Source organism: Lutjanus erythropterus, chromosome 3 (genome assembly GCF_056507025.1).
Source record: "Lutjanus erythropterus isolate fLutEry1 chromosome 3, fLutEry1.hap2, whole genome shotgun sequence".
NCBI lineage: Eukaryota > Metazoa > Chordata > Actinopteri > Lutjaniformes > Lutjanidae > Lutjanus > Lutjanus erythropterus.
Window position 1 is genome coordinate 2,237,657 of NC_139319.1, and position 10,002 is coordinate 2,247,658.

Consider the following 10,002-nt stretch of genomic DNA (forward strand, 5'->3'; position numbering starts at 1 on the left):
ACAGAAAACGAAGTAAGGGAGGCAATTTCTGTAATGAAAAATGGGAAATCGCCTGGTTATGATGGACTCCCAGTGGAGTATTACAAAGCATTTATAGATATTCTTGCCCCCAATATTGCAAAAGGTTTATCAGGAGATGTTTAAGAAGGGTCGTCTAGCTCCAACTTTTAATGAAGCCTTAATTTCACTTATTCCTAAAGTAGGTAGAGATGTAGCTGACCCCTCTAATTTTAGACCCATCAGCCTGCTAAACCTTGATTGTAAAATTCTGACCAAAATTTTAGCTACACGTTTACAGAATCTGCTGCCAAGTATCATTCACCACAATCAAGTGGGATTCATGAAAAATAGATCCTCCACTGATAATGTTAGATCGTTGTTACATTTAATGTGGCTGAGTCAGTCTAAGAATGTCCCAGTAACTGCTATTTCTCTCGATGCAGAGAAAGCCTTTGATAAGGTGGAGTGGTGTTTTTTGTTCTCCACCCTATCTCACTTTGGTTTTAATTCCAATTTCATTACATGGGTAAAAATGTTATATAAAGAACCAAAAGCAGCAGTGATGACGAACGGAGTAGTATCACCTTTTTTTAAACTTTATAGAGGGACACGTCAGGGGTGTTCCCTAAGCCCATTATTGTTTATAATTTTCTTGGAGATATTAGCAGTTGCTATTAGGGCGCACCCTGGCATCAGAGGAATCAAGGGTGGAGACAAAGAACATAAGATTTTACTTTACGCAGACGACGTGTTAGCAGTGATATCCGATCCTCTGGGATCCCTACCGCACCTGATGGACACTATTCAGTAATTCAGCAATGCCTCTTTCGAAATTTTGTCTCCCTTATATGGTGGAAAAATTTAATTTTAAGTGGGTTCATAAGGGTCTGAAATATCTTGGCATTAAACTCTCTCAGGATATAGGTGAAATGGTAATGCTAAATTTTAACCCGTTAATACAGAAGATTAAATTAAATTTAGAAAAATGGGACAAGATTAAACTCACATTATGGGGAAAAATTAGCATTATAAAAATGACAGTGGTTCCCCAACGTAACTATATTATGATGATGCTCCCAATTAAAATACCATCTACTATTTTTAAACAATTAGATGATATAATAAAATGTTTTTTGTGGAGTGGAAAAAGACCCAGGATCCAACTGAATAAGCTTCATGTTCATAAGGAGAAAGGAGGGTTGGGACTTCCTGACCCAAGATTATATTACTTATCTTTCGAAATGGCTAAAATAGCAAAATATTGGGATGAAGCAGGAGATAAAGCAGCCTGGATGGACATCGAATATAAGTTGTACTCACCATTTAACCCTATTGTTGCTTTATCTCAAAGAAGTAATTTAACGAATCCAATCCTTCTGCATTCAAGAGATGTGTGGATAAAAGTCCATAAAATGTTAAAACTATCACATAACTTACAAAGATACTCCTCATTGTGGTATAACTCTGCAATATGTATTGGAAAAAGTACTGTGTATTGGAAACAGTGGCACTCCAGTGGTTTATGTACCATTGGTGATTTTTTTAAGGATGGTTTATTTTTGTCTATTTGATAACATAATTATAAAATATCTCAAATTACCCCCGGAAAATCATAAGGCCTCACAGTTCTATAAAGTAATTAATTCCCTCTTGTGCGATGTATCTTTCAATATGAAACTGATTTGGCAACGAGATCTTGGAGAAGAAATCGAAGATATCAAATGGTCCAAAATCTTGTCAGGATGTGGTAAATATGTAAAAGAAGCGAGGGGGAAGCTCACACAATATAAGGTATTGCACAGATATTATTACACACCTCTGCGACTTTACAGAATGAAACTGTTAAATACCAATACCTGTTGGAAATGTAAAACTGAAATAGGGACTTTCGTACACTGTATATGGGAATGTAGTTTGGTCAGACCACTCTGGATCAAAGTGTTGGATATTCTAAGTAGTTGGTCTGGCTCAGAAATCCCCTTAAGTCCAATGTTGTGTTTACTGGGGGACCGGTCGCAGATACCGAATGTATCCAAGTGTGCCTTTTCTGTTATTATTGTTGGTTTAATAACTGTCTGTCGGGTTATCCTAAGACATTGGAAGACAATAAAGGCCCCAGAATTGAAAGAATGGGCCAGTGCAATGGTGGAAACAGCATCTTATGAGAGGATGCTCAGTAGTATTAATGGTGATCAGGAGAAAGGAGTGTCTCCTTGGGATTGTTTATGGACTCACATTAAAATAGAAGATAGGCCCACAAAGTTATGAACTTGTACAGTGATTAACTGTCCCTGCAGAGCAATGTATAGGGATATACATTCTACATGTTTTTGTTTGTAAGTTTGTTCCCTGCATTTTTCGCCTAGACTTATCTGCATTATTTACTTACTTATTTTCCTTTTTCTTTTCTTTTTTTTTGGGGATTGGAGTCCACCTCCATATTATAATATGTATGCATATATGTATATGTGTGTATGTATATACATATATGTATGTATGTGTGTATGTATGTGTATGTGTGTATATGCATATGTATATATATGTGTATGTGTATGTATATATTTGCCTTGTATCCTTGTATGACTAGAAATTAAGATATGTATGTCATGTACCATGCCTTCCAAATTAATAAAAACTTGAATTATAAAAAAAAAAAAAAAAAAAAAAAAAAAGCACAAAAACATATCTTTAAAAAAAAATATTGTTATTTATTTGCAAATAACTGAAACAACTAATACAAATAGTCCTTTTTCACACATAGCAACCAAAAAACTGAGTATTTTTTTTGGCCTCCTTTGATAACAGCTTGATATTCTTGCTGACATTGTTTTTATGGACTTTTCGACAGTTTCTTTTGTTATTGAGTTCCAGATAGTTTATATCTGTTCACACAGACTTGCTTTAGATGAAACTTTTGTGTGATCAATCTTTGAACCAACTAAATCCCAAATTTGTTCAATAGGATTCAAATCCGGACTTTGACTTGTCCAGTTCATCAGTTACAGAACTCTAGATTCCTTTTTCTTGGTCAAATAGTCTCTGCACAGCTTTGAAGTTTGCTTGGGCTCATTGTCTTGTTGGTATATGAACCCACGACCAGTCAGATTCAGTCCAGAAGGGATTCCATCACGCAGTAAGATGCTGTGACGTTCTTGTTCATGATACCATTGATTTTCACTAATTTGTCCACGCTGTTTCTACAAATGGAACCTCATACCATAATAGAATCTCCACCGTGTTTCACTGTGGCTGCATCTGGCATCCAAACATCCTCCAGCTTTTCTGCAGACATAAACACGACGATATTGACCAAAGAGTTCAAACTTGGACTCGTCCGTCCAGAGGACCTTCTTCCAGTCATCAACAGTCCAGTATTTGTGGTCCCTGCCAAATCTGAGGCATTTCTGGATGTTTGCAGGCCTCAATAATGTCTTCTTAGCAGCTAGTCTTCCCTTTAAGCCTTGTTCTGTCAGTCGTCTGCTTCTGGACATTCTGGAGACTTTCTCAGACTCTGATCTAGAAGCATTTATCTCTGCCTGAAGATCAGCAGTGGTCCTCTTTCTGTCTCTCGTACTTAAAATCTTGAGGTGTCTGACATCTGCTTCAGTTAACTTTCATTTCCTGCTTCTTCCTCAGTGTATTTTGTAAGTTCCAGTCTCTGCAGTTGACTCCAAAGCAGACTTCACCACACTGTGAGACATTTTATTCTTTCCCTATTTGTCTCAGAGACCATCCAGCATCATGAAGTGCTTTAATGTGGACTCTTTCATTTTCAGTGAGCTCGAGACATTTTACCATTTTGAACAGGAATGAGGAATTTCAAACTGAATTCACCTTTTTATACCCAAATTTGAGCCGATTCACTGGACTTCTCTGAGAAGTCAGAAATTAATCAAGCATAATATTCAACCACTAAAACTAATTTTTCTGTTCAGGAATGCAAGTAAATAACCACAATTTGACATCTTCAAGAAATAATAATGTGCGTTACTTTTTTTCTGTTGTTTTTGTTTTTTCAAATTTGAAAATTCATGAATAACAATAATAATTAAATTTTAGCATTAAAAAGTATAATTAGACCGTTAGATCAGCTGATTAATTACAGGATGGCAGTTTTGATGACTTTCACTCACTTTTATCCACTAAGAATAACAAACACAAGCTGCTTCAAGATCATTCAATAACATTTTAAATGTATAAAGTTCTTTTTTTGTGACTTTGGATGTCTGACTTATTGACTAGTTGAGTTGAAACGATTGATTGTTAGAGAAACTGATGAAACTAAGTTGCTGATCAGATAATCAGAAGGTCAGAAGAAGCCTGAACTGAGAGAGAAGATGCTTCTTATTGATCCATCTGAAAGAATAAAATCAGTTGAAGCTGCAGTCAGAAACCCAGTGAGAGTCAGAGAATCACAGAGCAGCTGGTGTAGTTTTGCTCTCAGGCCACTAGATGTCCTCACTCATCTACAGTGAACACAGAGCAGCTCAGTGCTCAGATAAATGCCTTGAGGAGAAGAGAGTCGTATCTCTGGAAAATTCACTGACAGACAATAAGATGTGAAGAAGCATCTTATTCTTCCACTCAGAGTGGTTCTTCAGATTTATTCTGAAAGCTGCTGAGAGACATTTTTACTGAAGAACTGAGAGAATCCTGAGAGACGAGACGGGGCGGAGCCGACCCTGTTGCTATGGATCACATCATGTTTTTTGACTGAACATTTTCAGTATCTCTACAGTGATTGGTTGACAGGTGACCAGTCTGTGTCAGTGAATCACGAGTAAAACATTAATCAATAGTTGATAGACAGACAACTAGAATTCATCATGACCCACATCACTTTAGACTTCATCAATAAATCATGGGAAGAGTTAATTTGTGCATAAATGAATGTTCCTGAACGTTTTTTTTTACCACCATCACCTTATATTATCTCAATTCATGTTACTGAAGTCATATACATGTTAAATATTTTATGAATGAGAAATGAATGACTTCAGGTGAATTAACAGGTCATCTCATTGTTTTTATTTACTCTCATCAGGAAAATAATAATAATAGACATGTTTTAAATGCTTTATAAAAGGTTGACTTCACATATAAATCTTAATTTTGCTGAATTTCTTCCACAGTCTTTTATGTATTTGGTGACACAGAACAAAGGAACACTTTGCACATCTATTAAAAGAGTCTGTAGGAGAGGAGTGAGTGAAGTTAAACAGTGTAAAATAAAATCCTCTGTGACCCACCTGAGGGTCACGACCCAGTCTCTGTGAAAGTCTGGTGTAAACTGAAACAGCTCTCATACATGAAACCAAATAAGTCCATGGACATGTGTGTGTTTACTCTTCGCCCTATTGACACACAATATTTAACCTGTAAATATTTTCAGCAATCAGTCCCACTGAGACCTCTGAACTCATCATCAACCTCAACCTTCATCCTCCCTGAGAGGAAGTTTACTGATTTAAATTTCTGTTTGAACTGATGTCTGCATTCAGGGACACCTTTAAACAACTGGAAATAGTTTTTTCAAACCTAAAATAAATACTGATGTCAAACAGCAGATTTCCACTTACTGAACTTATTTCCATGAGTGTCTGTCAGTCCAGCTGCTCACTTGTGTCCTGATCAGGTCTGTGCAGAAAAACAGGGTTAGATTCATCTGAGTGTGACGACCTGCTTCAATATTAAAACACTATAAACCAGCCTGAACCTGCAGCACAGGACAAAGTTCAGCTTTTACTGTTTTATTATGAGTTTATCAGATGATACATTGAACCCCGTCATCTACAGCAGCAGATCTGATTTCATTCAAACTTGTTCATCAGTCACTTCTGTTTCATACTTTCCACTCTCTGCCATATTTCTATGGAATAATTGATGTCATTCTATTCTCAGCAGTGTGATGTGAGTTTTCAGACGGGGCCTTCAGTAACAAATGCAACACCTCACCCCTGACCTCCACACACACACACACATGCAACACACACACAAAAATACACAAACAAAGTTGTTGAATCAGTCACTGCTGCATAAACACCATGAAGACAGTCGATGTTTAAAGACCACAGCACAGACACACACCACAGTGTGTTATAGCAGCTACTGCAGCAGCATCATCAGATCCTGCAGCCACATTACACACATGACATGTGAACAAATGTTGATGGGTGATTTGTGATTTATGTCATGTTTTACATTTGTGCCAACCAGCGTCATCAAAGGTTCATCCACCACAGTTACACTGTCAGTATCTCACCTGTCCTGTTTGATACACTTGTGTTTTCTCAGACTGGAACAAGCATCCCCGGCCTTCAGAGGGACCTCCTGAAGCAGCAGTGGAAGTCCACCAGCCCAAGCCCAAGCTCAAGTTTAAGTTTAGTTTAAGTCTGAGTTTAAGCTTGTGTGTTGGACATCTTTGCTGAAGTACTGTAGCACTGCAGAGACGTCCTGACTGACAAATCTTGTTCTCCAGATATAAGAAAACGTGTTTGTTTGGCACAGACACCAACAAATGTCACATCATCTTGAATCATCATCAGCCATTTGTTGACTGATAAGATTAACTTGTAATTCCACTGTGAAATGTCGTGTAACCAGTGTAGGAACATGCAAGTGAAAGCTTACAAATGTTCAACATCAACGAAAGAAATGAAGTAAAAACATGGTAAAACTTTTAATGAACATTAAACATTTTGAACATTACCATGAGAATGTTCAACAAAGATTAATCAAATGGTTTATTCATTGTTTCTTGAACATTTGTATAATTTATGTTGAGTTTCAAGGTCAAAAAATTATCCTGAGAATATGTAGATAGTTTTAGTTTCATGAATTGTCACCTGGAGTCTAAACACAATCAGTGAAACATCTACAGATTTGACATGTCCTTTATTTAACCAGGTAAAAGACTAAAAATCTCTTTTTCAACAGTGATGTGGTCAAGAGTACAGCATAAAACACTGACACAAATTACAACAATACAGACATATACAACTGTCACACACAAGAAATTTTCTTGAACCTTAAAATGGACTTGAATTCCCCGACAGTGAGCAGGTTGTTATTGTGAAACACTGTACATTACCCCTTAAATCTCATACTAAAGCAGTGTAAATATATTGTTCATCCTTTCCCTGATTTATGTTTATGAATCATTTCAATATTTCACTGATGGAGTGATGGAGGCTGCAGCAGTTTCATATAAACTTGTTGCCGAATCATTTTCAGTGTAAATGCAGTCATTAAATGCAGTAAAAATATTTGATTCTGTCAGTCCTCGCACCAAGTTATTTTACTTAATACGTTAATCAGTCAGTTAATTTAGAAATAAAGAATTTCAAAGATAATTAAGTTATAAGCCTTTTAATGTTTACTCAGTTCACCTGTTAGATAAAATAATATTATCATTAATGTTATTTTGTCTCCTGACTTCCTGTCATTTTGCTGAAGTTGTCCCCAGACAAAGCAAGTTAAGAATCTCTGCTTTGTGTTACGCAATCTGTACATTTTACTCACATCTTTAGCTTCTTTTTACTGTTTTATTTTCCATCTTATTTCCCATTAATTATGACATTCTTTCCCAGTTTTTATGTTCATTCCATGTCTTTTACATGCATGTAATTTCTTTGTTGTTAAGCTATTTTGGCTGCAAGGTGCTGCAAATACAATTAATTATTAAACACAATTACATTTAATTTAATCAATCAAAAATACGACAGTTATTTTACATAACTCACTAATTCACAATCGGAGTACTTTGTGTTTGAAAGAGTGTGTGGAGAAATTTCAGCTCAGCTGGGAGAGAACATGAGGTAGAGGTGCACTTCGTCCTCTTGTGGCCAAAATGAGTATTACAACAACAAAAACTTCAAAAATGATCCTGACAATAAATAAATGAACAAATAAGTAAATAAATAAATGAATGAATGAATGAATGAAATTACATCCCAAATCTTTTTTCCATCTGTTTTTACAGATGAGAAAAAGTAACTCGTCTTCTAAGAGAATTTGGACTTTCTAAAAAAAAAACTTTGTCTTGGATGCACTTTTATTAATTTATAGTTTTCAGGGCTGAGAAAAACATCAAAACTTCAGATGCATTTCCCAAAGCAACTCTTTTTTTAAAAATCATTTTCCTAGTGTCAGTCCACATCTCTGCATATCTTTTGTCAAGTTATGACTGAAAACACAACTTTTGTCCCAAAATTGACTTTAAAAGTCACCGAGGAAACAAAACAAGTCCTGCCTTTAATGTTGTTCTGCTGCCTTCAGACAGAAAAACTGCAGAGGAGTCACTTTATTTCTCTGACAGAAGTTACACTGGTCATTTCACTGCTTTAAGAACAGTTTATTTCATGGTTTTATTTATTTATTTATTTATGTATTGTAATATATTTGCATTCTTAGTATGTCCCTTTTAAAAATCTATATAATCATGTATGTGACCATTTTTCGTTTTCATTTGATCTTATTAATACGACAACCTAAATGAATATTGTAAGAGTGGATTGTTTCAAAAAATCCATAGTTAGATTTTTATATATATATATAAATTGTTAGTCCTGCTAGTTTCATGATTATTTACCAAAGAAATATCAATAATTTGGCACAAAATGTAAATTTGGAAATGATTTAACAATGATTAAATTATTTTTTTTAGTAATTTTCAGTTTAAATTCATTTTTAGTGATTTAACAATGTTTTTATTGTTCCTCCACAGTCTATGATCAGAACTGTATCCATAGCAACAGTCTGTTATACAGAAATAACAGACCTTTGAATGCTGTAACTGACCAGTCAGAATATTCAACAAAGCCATGTAATAAACATATTAATAGGATCAGAATTAGCTTTATTTCTGCCTACAGTAACTTTTTCTCTTCTAATAGTCATTTTTCCTGCAGAGTTCACCATCTAATCCTCCTGCAGATCACAAGTCTTCTCTATTACTAACAGTCTCATTTCTGTAATTATAAAAAACTGACATATCTGCCTCTCCTTCCGGTTGAAAAAAACAAAAAAAAAACATGTCAATTTATTTTCATTGTGAATTAGAAAATGGTTGGAGGATCATCCAGCACCCTGTCAGGGGCAGGTTTGGCCCATGACATATCGCACAGGTGGGAACAGTATTTCAACAACACACAGGTAGAAAAATATCCTGGCAAAACTATTTTTCACCTCTTATTAAGTCATAAACACAAGAGAGAAAACAGGTTTAGTTCAGACTTGATCATTTGATGATAACCAGAATTTTTCTCTCTTGTTTGCCTCTCATGGCCTCAGAGCACGTCACATTTTATGCATTCATATAAATTAAAATAAGTTATATTTTCTATCCATCAAACATTCCTAAACTGAAAACTTTTAATCACAACTCCGATCAACACACAACACTAATGAATTATAAGGAGATATAAGATCATGTGACTGGTCACTAATATGTGTAACACTGTTAACCTCAGTCAGATAAAAGAAGAATCACATGTAATTAAACTCTCACAGCTGTGTTTTCTTAGTTTTCTTAGTTTATTTTTGAAGAATTAAGCATAAATACTTTATTGTAATTCCAAAATTATAAAACTTTTTTATGACCTCCTGCAGAGCATTAACAGCCAAGCAGTAGACCCCGGTCCACACTTAGGAATCAGTTTATGATATTTAGCCCAAAAATGATCAAACCTATAAACAAAACCCTCATCCACACTGACTGTAGTCTATGTTCTCTGTGAGGGATGAAAGTACAAACTTTTCACTGTTTTACTCAACTTCCAGCAAAGAGTGTTACATACTCAAAGAAAGATGAGTCACAGCATCACTTTTATTATTTTTAGATAAAAGATTAAACTTAATTTGTCAAAAAAAAAAAATCAACGCTCAACAAGCTCTGGTCTGTTTCCTGAAACTTGATCTAACCTCCACCTGACCCTGTTTTAACCCCTCAGACTGTTCTTGACTCTGCTTAAAGGTATAATCTGCAACATTTTCCTAAAAAAG